Genomic DNA, 13,973 nt, shown 5'->3' with positions numbered 1-13,973 from the left:
CCACCAGGGGTGGTGAGCAAGGCTTTCACATCTGAACACTACAGACAGAATTTTATAAAGAAGCCAGTGGAGGGGCACCTGGGTGGCTCAATCAGTTGGGCGTCTGCCTTCAGCTCAGGTCAGGATCCCAGGGTCCTGGGATCGAGTCCCATGTCGGGCTCCTTGCTCAGCGGGGAGTCTGCTTCTCCCTCTCTCTCTCTACCTGCAGCTCCCCCTGCTTGTACTCTCTCTCTGTCAAATGAATGAATATTTTTTAAAAAATGAAGAAGCCAGTGGATCATTTCAAAAAGGGATGGGGTAACTTAAGTCACCTACTTAGGATTCAGTTAACTATCAGGGGCCTTTAAACATTTTACAGAATTTGTGTTTTTCCCCTTAAAGGCATTTTTCTACAAAAATATCTGCCTAGATAAACTGGATAAAGTCAGGTGTGTCACCCACAGACTCATTCAACCATAAACATCCATCAGGGACTTAAGCATAGCAGGTCTTAAGATTTTTCTTTTTTTAAACGAATCATAGCCCATAAAGCTTTCACTCACTCTGGAGATTTTTAAGCTCAAGTGCTTAAGAAGACACACCTTAAACATGGGAGGGGACACTATACTATGGGAAGAAAAACATGGCACCGTGATAGGCCTCAGGGACACATGACCCAGAGATGGTCTCAGGTTAGTGGATCAAAAACATCTTCAGTGGGCAGAAGTACACGGGGCTTGCCCGCGCCCAGGGTGGCTAGTGGAAGCATGCTTCTGGGAGTAGCTACACTGTGGTATCACAAGTTGAAAGCACCCCAGTTTACCACGTCAGGTTATTGTTCTGGTGTTGGTGGGGTTTTTTTAACTATTTTTCCCAAATCTCATTTTCTCCATGAAGACTCAGCATGATTTTCAATTTTAAGCCCAAACCCTTGACTGAAATTCTTTATCATGAATGCCCAGAAAGTGAAAATGACCATACATTTTACTATTTTGAGCGCTCTAAACTTTTTTTTTAAAGATTTATTTATTTTTAGAGAGAGAGAGAGAGAGAATGTGTGTGCGCACGCACGAGCACGTGAGTAGACTCCAAGGAGGGGCAGAGGGAGAGAGAATCTCAAGCGGACTCCCTGCTGAGTGTGGAGCCCAATGCGGGGCTCGATCCCAGGACCCTGAGACCACAACCTGAGCCAAAACCAAGAGCTGGATGCTTAAGCAACTGCACCACCCAGGCCCCTGGGCACTCTAAGCTTTCAGTGAAAACAGCTGTTCATGTTCCTAAACAGAAAAAAAAAAACCCTCACCTCGGCACCCAGGACCCCAGCTTCCTCCTCCGCCCCCAGCCCCAGCTGCACAAAAACCATTCAACCCTCCTTCAGGGCAGTAAGCATGGACTCTCACCCCATTTCAAGGACTGTGGTACCTTCAGGAGCTTCTAATGCAAACGGGGTCCAACCGTTCCTGTTCTATTTCTCCCCTTCTCTCCATTTATCTATTTAGAAAAAATTGAATTTTTTTTATTATTCATTAGTATTTAAAATATGTGTAATGGACAGTGAGGTTTTTAGAAAATTGTATGTAACTCAGTTTTTGAAAGCAGTCTGGGCCATGTTGACATCTCAGCTAGTCTGGGCTCCTTCAGGAATCTAGGAATCCATTCCTTCTGGTTTTTTTTCCCCCCTCTTTCCACTGTGACACGGTCAAGGCCAAGTTCCCAAGCTTAGTCCACTAACTCAAAGGCTGGGCTATCTCAGTTTTAGTCCATTACATGTTAAACAGCTGATGGCCTGGAAAACGTGTAACAATGAATATGGCTGACACCTAATCAGCATTTCTGTGTAAATAAACGGAATAAATGATCAGAAATCATTCTGCTGTTAAATCCATACTTTCATTATTTAGACACCCTGCAAGAAATCCAAGAAAATAGTATGTGGTATCTGGGTGTGACAGGAACAAGGCTTCTCAACTGCTTTGAAAGAATAAATGCCCCTGAGTTTTAAGCCTCCCGTACAGAAGGCCGCCATCAGAAAGCTATCACCCAGCACCCTGAAGGAAAACTGGTATCACCTGTTTACACTACATAAACAGGTTGTACAACTTACTGGATCATAGCTAATAGCTATTTTCCACACAGTTTAAAAAAAAAAAAACCCACTGCATCATTACACATACCTTCTTTAAAAAAAGTAATTTATCTATATGCTCAAGAACTACCTCAAACTATAATTTCATATTACTTCTGTTTTATATATGTATTACATTATTCATGTCTGGATACATCCATATTTAAGATCTTTTATTTAACAGAATTTTTTTTGGCCTTTATTACATATCAAAGTTTCTGTGTTTTACCCTCAATAAAACAGGTTCCAATATACAAAAAAAGGTGTGTGTGTGTGTGTGTTTGTGAGAAGTGTTACCATTCCTCCTATCCCCATTATCTAGCCAATTTCAAAAGTACTAAGACAAATAATTTCTCATTTCTTCATATTATTACAGCCACCCACACCCTCACCTCAGACTTAGGATACAGAAAGCAAAGGCCACCTTCACGTCCAACAGTAGCCATTCCCAGCTCCTGACCAGGGGATGTTTCAACACAAGGTAAGAGAGGGAGGGCGAGACTCCCTTCAGGGGCTGCAGTGAAATGGACACCACGAGGCTGTGAGTTTGCCAGGATGAAAAACACCATTATTTATCCAACACCTAGGGAGTCCACATCACATGGGGTACACACAAGCCTACCCTCGAGGAGCCTCTACAATACCCAACCTCCATGAGAATTCTCCCCATGCAAGAATGGATCGTGATTTAACCCTCTCCAAAACAGCTACCCCTTCTGTCTTTTGTGAGCTACCTGCCGTCATTCTTCAAAAAGTTTCAGAAGAGTAATAAATAGCCATTTCCATTCAGACTGAACGCTGAATCAAGAGTTGGCAAACCACAGCCATCAGACCAATTATGGCTCACTGTTGTGGTAAATAAAGTTGTACTGAAACACAACCAGGGCCATCCATTTAGCTATTTTCTACAGCTGCTTTTGCTCTACAGGGCAGGACTGAAGAGCTGCAATAGAGATGCTGGATCTCTCAAAGTCTGAAGTATTTACTCACTGGCCTTTAAAGAAAAAGTGTACCCTAAACGGTACAAAGTGTTTAAACCTCTAGGAGGTCCACAGCATTATCAGCAGGAAGCAGCCCTTACCTAAACAATGCCCTCAAGTGGTGCAGCGGACCAAGAGGGCAGGGGCCCTGAGACGGGCTGTGCTTCTTACCAGCTTTCATGACAACCACAGGACTCTGGCAGGTCTCCGCTCCTCTGGCTAGGGCATCGATACCTACTTCACGAAGCTGTCTTGAGGATGGAACAGAATGACATATATAAAAAGCCCCTAAAACCAGGCCTGATATTCCTCAAGGTGCTCCAGTAAAGCCAATGACCCACCGCCCATCCTTCACCAACCATGGTGATCTGAGTACAAAACGTGAATCACTGAGATACCGACCTTCAGTCTTTATGGCCCCTTCTGCCATGATCTCAAAAAGGATCAGACTCAGAGCAGTATAACCCAAACAAAAGATGCAATGCTCCCACTTTGCTGAGTCACAGAAAGTTAAAGGCTCGGGATTTTATGTTCTTGTGTTTGGGGAAAAATACTGTGAACGGTTTCTGGATAAAATCTTTCCATACCAAACTTCAGGCAGCCTAGGGATATGGAAAAGACCCAGAGCTTAGCCATCTAGGGTCGTTCTTTGAACACTGTGTGTTTAATCTTATTAACAGAGAGCAAGTAGAACAGGGTATCCCCAGACAGCAACAAAACCACACCACCACAGACTAGCCAGAACGGTGAAGAGATGATGTTTTCAAGAGCTGTGAGATCCCACTCCTGTTGTTTCATGTGGGTAGAAGTGACACCAGCCAGAGCACAGAGCAAATGACAAGAAACAAGATAATCAGGACATGGTGAGGGGCAGGCGCCCAACGTGACCATATCATGACAATGTCCTAGGCCAGAGGCAGCCACATCTCAGCCCCTCCCCCATCCTCCCATTCCACCCCATCGCCTCTGACATTTGCAAACCAGAACCCAGGCTTCCCCCAGACCTTCCCTTCACTTTTCCCCTACCTCAGGGCAACTGATCTTAAATACAAATCCCAGGAAGTGGGAGGGGCAGGGTCTAGGTATCAGTTTCACAGCTGGGAAAACTGAGGCTCAGCAAGAAGTTGTGGCCTGGCAGCAAAGTCACAACTGCCGGACTTACCTACCACTCCATACCCGACCCCAGGGCCCGGCAAGTCCTTGGTAGTTAATACAGGTAAGTCCAGTTATTCAGGGCCTACGTTCAAATTCCAACTCTTCCATCGACTAGCCATTGACCTTGGGATGTCAACTGACCTCTCTCTCTGCCCAAGTTCGTTCATCCGTGAAACGGAAATAACAGTAACCTACCCCGTGAGGCCTGAGTGAGCTCGGACAATGCTTGGCCCCAAGCAGGTGTCCATTAACTGCTGGCTTGGGGCCAACCCTGCTACTCGCTGGGCTGAATCTACCTGACCTCAATCCCCATCTCTGGACCACTTTCTGCCCTTCTCATTCACATAGTCATTCCCCAAACACACAGACAGCAATTTTTTTTAAATTATGACCTGAGAAAAGCCACCTCCTAGGATGTCAGTATTAAAGCATCAGGCAACAAGAGCCTTTTTCAGAAAGCCATCTGGCTTAAGCTGATAACGTGCCACAAAGTAAGCCGATAGCCGCGGTCGGTCACGTGCGCAAGCCTCAACTGAAAACTTGAGCCTGACATGTCCACTCAAAGAGCATTTCTTTAATACACTCAGCACACGCCCCTCAACGACACGCCACTGCGCTCCCGGGCCCCAGCTACGAACACCGTCCCCGGGGCCATTTATTCATTCTTTTTTTTTTTTGGCCACTGACAACTCCAGCAGCGAACATGTTACATTCAGTACACTTCTTCAGAGTTCTGCCCTCTAACTACAGGCTGCTACTGCTTCCGGGGCCGCAGAAGGGCCCTTCCCCGAAAGCACAGACCAGATAAAGAGCAACGTAAAAGGCTTCCCAAGAAAAGAGGTCCCTTCAGCTGTTCTGGCTCAGGACCCTCCACCGGGTCACCGAGTCCCAGCCCACACCCAGCAGAAAGAAACCCTCGCGCAGGAAGAACTTGCTAAATCAACCGAGGGCTCAGCGACAGGAAAATGCACGGACTCAGGGTTACCTTGACCCCCAGATCAGGGGAAGCAGGACCTCCTGCTTGCTGGGCTTCATCCGTTCCCATCTCAGGGTTGCAACACTCTGTCCCAGAGGGAGGGAGCTCCTTGTGTGCTCTCTCCCAGAGCCGCATTCCTCCTCGGGGGCGGGGGTGGGGGGAGACCGTTCCTGGCCTGTCAGAGAGCCCCATTCTGTCCATTCCATTTTCCTTAAAGGGTATTCACTCCCCAACTTCAAAACTCAGTTCCAAGGCCACCTCCCTCGGGCACCCTTTCCGGGCTGTTTCCAGAGGCTCTGACCATTGTTACACTTCCCCGTCCACTAGGAATCACAAACTCTGTAATAATTGGATGGGACTCAGGAAACATCTATTCCAACTTCTCACCCCGTAGAGGAATTTCTTCTCTACATCAGCACTGTCCAAGAGAAATAGGATGCAACCCACAAAGTTAGCCACAGGAGTAATTTTTAAATTTCTGGGGCCACGTTACCATTAAAAGAAACAGGGGGGATTAATTTTCATAATATATTTTATTTAACTCAATATAGCTAGAATATTGTCATTTCAATATGAAACCAACCTACAAATCACTTGATGAGATACTTTAATTCTATTTTTTATATCAAGTTCTTTAGAATCCAGGGCGTATTTTCTTTTTTTTTTTTTTAGATTTTATTTATTAGAGAGAGAGCGTGTGTGAGAGAGAGAGAGAACATGAGCAGGGGGGAGAGGCAGAGGGAGAAGCAGACTCCCCACTGAGCAGGGAGCCCGATGCAGGGCTCGATTGCTTAACCAACTGAGCCACCCAGGCACCCTCCAGTGTGTATTTTCCACTGAAAAATACATCTCAATGCAGACTAGTCACATTTCAAGTGCTTGACAGCCATCAAGTAGCCAGTAGCTACATTATGGGACAGGACGGTTACACCACTGTCTGTGGGCATTCCTACAGTGCAGGGGAGTATGTTCCTTCTAACAATATACAGGAAAAAACACAATTCCTTCCTACAAAGACAGCACATTGGTATGTCATTTAGCAAAGGCTACCCTGGGTGAGAAACACAGGGCATATGCTCAGTCCCAGCATTTCCCTGTTAATTCACTACAACGGGGACTTTAGAGATCTCATGGTCCTTCTCATGACAGGTGAGAAGGATCCCAGGTCCTTCTCATGACAGGTGAGAAGACTGACATCCAGAAAATGAATGTGAATAACCTGAGGTCACACAGATAAGCAATAGCACAGGGAGGCCTAAAATCTACATATCTAGTCAAGGGTTCTTCAAATATTAATACCACACACACACCTATCTACTTGGTTACCACTCTCTGCAGTCAATGCATACTTTAAGATTTAAGATTAAGGCAGTTACAGAAGGCAACACAACTCTGCTTTCTCCCAATAAGCCCCAAATTTCTGAGATCTAGGAAATGCAACAGAATCTCACCAATTCCGTCCAGTGTCCACTTCCCACCCTTACCTGGGATGTGAGGAATAGGGTAAGAAAACACAAACAAGGAAGATAATCATAGGCACAGCAAAGCATGCCTCTTAATTAGGAGTAAAGCACAAAATGTGCACTATGCCTCTATCCTAGACATATCCACCCCCCCTTCCACCTCTAATGGACACTAACAGTAAACTGTGGGAACCTTACAAAAATGGATAGTAACCTGCAATGATTGTTGAAAAGCGCTTCTGAAGAATGATCTCATGGAGTCTGTTTTAATGAATCTCCCCCTAAAGACCCTGAAGTTTGTGCCCCCACCCAATACCTGTGGTAGGTTACCTATCACTCTGCGATCTCATTCACTCTGTGACTTGACTGCAGCAAATTCTCTGCTTGACCCTGTGACCACCTATCTGAGTTATCCATCCATTTTGGGACAACTGTCAAAAGGAATCCACAGATTAAAATTACCCCAAACATATTCAGTTCTGTGCCCAGGCACATGGGGCTTGCCTAGCTCTGGAATGTCTGGATGGGACACATGCACCAGGCAGGTGGGAGAAGGACTGGGGTAGCAATTCAGAAAAGTGGATCTCATGGGAAAGCCGAGATCAATTCCCGTGCCAACAAGAGGGAAACCCAGCAATGCTCTGTGGGATGACAGCCGGTTAAGGCCAGACCAGAAAGGAATCAGCTCAAAGTTATGCCCAAGTGAAATGGCTGGCTAATAACTTTTCATATACTACATCTTTTGTATGTTTTTATTCATTACAACTATCTTGATAGACTATCAGGGGAAAGGATGTATGTGGTAGCTTAAAAAAATACCAAAAAGGCCTTTGTAACATTTACTTTGAAAAAAAAAAAAAATACCCCTTTTCTTTGTAGGCGATACTATGACTAGGACTTTCTTCCATGAGGATGTTGGGGGAGGTCCGCAGTCAACAGAACCACTAGAAGTAACCTGCACTCAAAGAATGCTAAAAACTTAGATAATCTTAACTCACTGATCCCCTGAGTGCCCATCACAGGACAGCTGTATAGACTTGGCTGTAGGAAAAGGTCTCTTTCCCATCACAGATTCTCAGGCAGAGCAGCAACGTCTCAGGTTATTTACATTCCAGAGCTTCTGGATGCTCCCAGAAATATCTTCCTGCTGCTACCCACCCCCCCCATGAGGGTGATGAGGTGGATCATCGTCGCTGACCTGCCAGCTAACAGAGCAGCCTCAGCTCCTAAGGAAGGAAGGACAGGCCCGAAGCATTCCTGCGGACAGTTGCCAGGAAAATCCCGAGGATGAGACTCTTTGCCAAATGAACTATTAACCTATTTTTAAATGTTTGACCCTCTTCTCCCATCCAGTTTGCATTTTAAAGAAATGCGTTCTAGGGGCACCTGGGTGGCTCAGTCGTTAGGCGTCTGCCTTCGGCTCAGGTCGTGATCCCAGGGTCCTGGGATCGAGCCCCGCATCGGGCTCCCTGCTCCGCGGGAAGACTGCTTCTCCCTCTCCCTCTCCCCCTGCTTGTGTTCCTTCTCTCACTGTCTCTCTGTCAAACAAAAATAAAAAATAAATAAAAAAGAAAGAAAGAAATGCGTTCTTCAGAAAGAAAAAAATTCTCTGTTTCGAGAAGTATTACAGAAGCAAATGTTCCCATCTACTCTCTCACCGTCTGTCAGTTTTCCTGGTGAGAATAATAGTGTCTAAAATGTAAGACACAGGGCGCCTGGGTGGCTCAGTTGGTTAAGCGACTGCCTTCAGCTCAGGTCATGATCCTGGAGTCAGGGGATCGAGTCACGCATCGGACTCCCTGCTCAGTGGGGAGTCTGCTTCTCCCTCTGACCCTACCCCCTCTCGTGCACTCTCTCTCTCTCTCTCAAATAAATAAATAAAATCTTTAAAAAAAATAAGTAAAATAAAATAAAATGTAAGACACATTAATAAATTATATAGCGGGAGAGTTCTTCCCTTCCCATAGATCAGAAGAAATGGCAACTCACAATTCTGAAGAATTTTTGAGAAAAACAAAAGTTTCACAAAGTGTAAACACTCAAAGGTTCATGCTAAACCCTGTGAAGTATATTCTTATGTCAAGAACTCCAGGAGTCGAGATACTTTATCCTGACCCGGCTCAGTCTCCACTAGCAAGGTGACCTTTGCCAGCTGAGTATCCTTCAAGGTCCCAGTGGCCTTACTAAAAAAGAGAGTAAGTCCCATGACTATTCTGGGATAAGCATAACGTGATATATCTAGAGAGGGTCCCGACTTATAATGGTTCAACTTACGATTTTTTGAACTTCACAATGGTGTGAAAGTGATACATATACATTAGAAAACGTACTCTGAATTTTGAATTCGGATCTTTTCCCCAGCTAACAATATGTGGAACGGTCCTCTCCATCGACGCTGGGGCTCCCGGTCAGCCCCGCGACCACAAAGGTCAACAACTGATACACCAACAACCATACCATTTGTCACTTTAAGTAGAGTATCCAATAAATTACATGAAATATGCAACACCTTATTATAAAACAGGCTTTGTGTTAGATGATTCTACCCAACTATAGGCTAAAGTAAGTGTTCTGAGCATATGTGAGGTGGGCTATGCTAAGCTACGATGTTTCGTAGTAGGTTAGGTGTTTTACATGCATTTTTCTGTTCACGGTAATTTTTAACTTGTGGTGGGTTTATGGGGACATAACCCCACTGTAAGTCAAGGAAGATCTATATTAGCAAACACGATAACCAATGTGAACAGCTCTTTACAGCTTACTTACACTTCTCATTATCTTCTGCCCATTTTTGACAAGAACACCCTGAAGCTCAAATAACTTGCTCAAGGCCACAGAGTTAGAACAGGGTGTTGGGCTCTAGTCTTCTAATGCCAAAACCTCTAACAGTCTAATAAGAATGCTTAAAGATCAGTCAGGCACTCTATTCCTCATCATAAAACCACTTCCCAGTGAAGCACTACCCCACCCTCCCTTTTCGGCTCTGCAGCCCATAAAGAGCAGAGCAAGACGTGGACCAGAAAATGATGTGCTTATGAGCCAGGCGTGCTAAGTGCAGGCGCCCTGTGGCTCAGCCCAGGCGTGGGTACTTGCCAAGGGGGTCAGCGGAGCCCCGCCTGTGTACCAAGCAAGTCCACCGAGCCCTTCTAGGGAAGCGTTTGTTCCCAAAGTCGCTGCAAATGATTCCAAAAGGCAAGATGTTCGATGCCAACTCTGTTGCGACAGTCAGCTAGACAAATAAAGGAGAAGGGGCGGTTACTGAGTAGATTCGATTAAGAGAGATTTAAGCATATATCAACAAACACAATGATAGGACTCTGTATTTTGATTCAAACAAACTAACGTAAAAGACATTTGAGTCATGGGCGCCTGGGTGGCTCAGTTGGTTGAGCGACTGCCTTCGGCTCAGGTCATGATCCTGGAGTCCCGGGATCAAGTCCCGCATTGGGCTCCCTGCTCAGCGGGGAGTCTGCTTCTCCCTCTGGCCCTCCCCCTCTAATGTGCTCTCTCTCTCTCTCTCTCAAATAAATAAAATCTTAAAAAAAAAAAAAAAAAGACATTTAATGAGTCAGAGACGCCTGGGTGGCTTGGTGGGTTAAGCATCTGACTCTTGATTTCAGCTCAGGTTGTCATCTCAGGGTCTTGGGATCGAGCCCCGTGTTGGGCTCTGCACTGGGTGTGGAGTCTGCTTGAGATTCTCTCTCTCTCTCCCTCTCCCCCCTCTTAAAAAATAAAAATAAAAGACATTTGAGTCATTGAGGAAAACTGAGTACAGACTAACGATGTGAAGAAATGACTGTTAATTTTGTTAGAAGTGATAACAGTATTGTGGTTACAGGCTGTTGTTTTTTTAAAGCCTAATCTGTTAGTGGTTCCTGCTTAAGTGTAGATGGGTAGTCATGTGTGCATTCTGCTTGAAGATACTGCAGCACATGAAACAGGAGGGCCATGCATGTCTGAAAATAAGCCTAGCAGCAAGTTGATGGTTGTTGACCTGAGTAATGGGTAAATGGGGTTCATCAGAGTAGCTGGTCTCCCTTTGTGTGTGTGTTTAAAAATTCCCATACTAGGGGCACCTGGGTGGCTCAGCTGGTTAAGCGTCTGACTTTGGCTCAGGTCATGATCTTGAAGTCCTGGGATTGAGCCCCGTGTCAGGCTCCCCGCTCAGCGGAGGTCTGCTTCTCCCTCTCCCTGGGCCCCTCCCCACCACTCGTGCCCTTTCTCACTCTCTCCCTCTAATAAATAAAATCTTTTTTAAAATTCCCATACTGAAAAGTTTTTTAAATGAAGCCACAAAAATTAGAAAGATCTATTTCCTTCTTCTTGACACATATGTCGTTTTAGAGGCAGAGTAAGCTTAAAAAAAAAAAAAAAAAAAAGACATTTAGTCACAGATGGACTACATGTGAACAGAGGCCAGTTCCCTCTGCACTGAGCCAAAACAGAGCACAAAGACACAAAGGCTCAGCAGCCAGTCTGTGCCAAAGAGAGTTCCAGGGTCACCTCAAGCCCACCGCCCAAGCATCATGCACAAGGCAGATACACACAGCCCTCGCCTCAGTCCAAATTTAACCAGGAGACAAGGGCCTTCTAATGACACACAGGACCCCCAGGTACCAACCTCCTTAAAAAGGCATGAGACCCCTCAGTTCATACATCCAACCCACAGGTGGGTTTGGATCTCAGCTGATAACCTCATTACTAACCCATTTCAAGTTGTCAAATTACAAGCATTATAAAATGAAGTCCTTCTCCATCTGCTATGGACTGAATGTTGTGTCCCCCCCTGAAATTCATATACTGAAGCACTAATCCCCAATGTGATGGTATTTGGAGGTGGGGCCTTTGAGAGGGAAACAGGTCATGAGTGTGGAACCCTCATGGATGGGATTAGTGCTCTTATTAAAAAAAAAAAAAAAAAAGACACAAGAGGTATGATTTTTTCTGCCATGTGAAGACACGGCAAGGAGGCATCCAACTACAAATCAGGAAGACAGCCTCACAAGGAACCCAATCAGCCAGCACCTTGACCTTGGATGTCCTAGCCTCCAGAACTGTGAGAAATAAATTTGTTGTTTAAGCCTGTGGTATTTTTGTCACAGAAGCTCAAACTGACCCACATACCATCTTTGCATTATTTCAAAAGAAGGTGAACAAATCCCAGCAGTTCTGAAGTCTGTTGTATAGGACGTTAATAATCTACCAGCTTAACTCTGACAAATAGTTCCTTTACAAGAACTCAACACTAGTTAAGAACTAGAATCGGGGATGATCTGAGATGAAACAGACAAGTTGCTATGAAAATTACCTTTCTGTCCTGCTCAGAACAGTTATTTCTCACATTAGGGTAGCTTTAAATACATAATGGCCAAAGGGTATCAACTACCACACTAGTTTAAGAGCTCAGATTCTATTGGTTGCCAGCTATAATTTATTATATACTTTCCCCCATGAAACTATATCTTGATCCATTTTAGTGACTCACATCTCAGGAATGATCATATATACGTGCATATGCCTTTACCTGATAATATCAGGAAAGTTTATCTTTAAATACAGTGAAACACTTGGATCACAGCACATAGATCAGCACTCTAGGCTTATTCCAGAAAAGCTACCTAAAAAATCACATGGAGCCGCTCAGCTCATTTCTCAGGAGATTAAAGGCTAAGAACTATGATTTGACTCCAGAAGCAAAGAGCCAAACACCTAAACCACACTGTTTCCAGTGGTTAAATTATAAAGTCCATAGAAATTCTTGGGAGGAAACAGACAAGGTACAGTCGTCATAGCATTAAAGGGAACTGTGTAAAATTACCTGGTCATCTTCTGGATCTTCTCCCTAAGCAGAGTGATGGAATAACACCTGGACCACCCCACTCTCACCTGGGCGCCCTCCCTCCCTTCTTACAGAAACTTCTCCTAGCCCCTGGATCACATTTTCCCTGGGACCGGTTTCCCAGAGATACTTCTATCCTGACCAAGGCCCTGAAGGGAAGGATAGTGATTCACGCATCTTCAAATCAGCAGCATCTAGCACAGTGCCTGGCTCGAGGCTGGCATTTGAATGCCTGCTGAGTGAACAGAGGGTGGATGGATGGATGAGCGGAGAACCCATAATCCTGAGGAATTAACAAAATATACAGGAAAAAACAGAATGTACTAAAGTACTGTGAAGACATTAAAGAATGGATATTAAATCAACTTCAGACAGTGAGAGTGATCCTGGAGTTAAATGAGAGTCCAAATAAAATAACTAAACAGAAATAAGTACAGGGACACACCACTGTCGGGCGGATGTGGTAATCACTATACCGTGGGAACATCCATCAAGGACACACCATTGTAAGGAGGAACCCTCCTCCTCTCTCACTGTTAAAATCAGACCTTGTGATCCATTTCTCGTGGAAGCTGAGTAACAAAAGCCACAGAGTGTTAGAAACAGTCTGTCTCTACCCTACTCAAAGGGACTGCCCCCGCCCCCCACAAAATAGGGCAGGGGGGATGGCCATTCTAACCAGTTAGATCTCAAAACCGAGCAACTGTCCCAGTGATACCCTTGGACTTTAAGGCAGTCCACACATGTACATTAAAGAAAAGAACTTTGAAAAGCCCTGCACCAGTTTTGGGCTCAACTGTGCGAGATGACAAGGCACAGGGCAGCCTAGAGTCAGGTTTCAAAAAAGCGCAACCATATGAGCAATTTGGAATAAGCTGTGCCACAGAAACACAAGCCCTAGAACAGGGCGGCATTTTAGCCAGTCAACAGGGGAAGGAGGGGCAAGAAACCAATGATACAAGATTATAATTAGAAGGTATATTATGGTATTTAGAGAGAAGGAAACACTCACATACACACAGACACACACACACACAGACACCCACACACACAGGGGTGAGGCAATAAATCAGCAAGGCCTCCCCCACCATAGCACAGATCACTGCCCCACTCCTCCAACAGAATAGGTACTTCCTGGGTTATAGCTTAACCCCCGCTCCCACTTACTTGCCTGGACTGAGATGCCTCCCACTCTATACCAAAAAGGAAGCTGCAGCTTAGTGAGGGAATTCAAGCAGTCCCGTTTCCATGAAGGATGCTCTCAGTGCATATAATGTGAATGGTGCTGAAAGCCTCACGGTGGGGCAGCACATTGTGCTGACTCGGCACAGGAAGCCCAGAACCCTTCCCTCTGATAGCAAATTCGCCCCCATGACATCCTGGTTCTCCCCACTCTGAAGGCTCCTTTCCCCACCTGGGCCAAAGTGGGAGGAACTGATGCCCTGAGGCCATTTTC

The 13,973-nt window shown here is 45.3% G+C and overlaps 1 protein-coding gene across 9 annotated transcripts in view; it reads right to left on the bottom strand.

Annotated features, from left to right (window-relative positions):
* Positions 1–13,973, bottom strand: part of MTSS1 (MTSS I-BAR domain containing 1) — a 161,647-nt gene that overhangs the window by 80,003 nt on the left and 67,671 nt on the right. The window contains exon 1 of one of the 9 annotated variants that reach the window (XM_064587896.1): positions 5,225–6,034. The exons of the other annotated variants lie outside the window; for them this stretch is intronic. The gene's annotated coding sequence lies outside the window, so the exon portion shown is untranslated. Of the gene's footprint in view, positions 1–5,224; positions 6,035–13,973 lie in introns of those variants that run through there. 9 annotated transcript variants of the gene reach the window in all.

The sequence above is a fragment of the Mirounga angustirostris genome, unplaced genomic scaffold, assembly GCF_029215605.1.
Source record: "Mirounga angustirostris isolate CCGP_5_RB_7025 unplaced genomic scaffold, mMirAng1.0.hap1 SCAF_4, whole genome shotgun sequence".
NCBI lineage: Eukaryota > Metazoa > Chordata > Mammalia > Carnivora > Phocidae > Mirounga > Mirounga angustirostris.
Note: the sequence above shows the minus strand (reverse complement) of the source record. Positions and strands in the feature narration are given on the sequence as shown.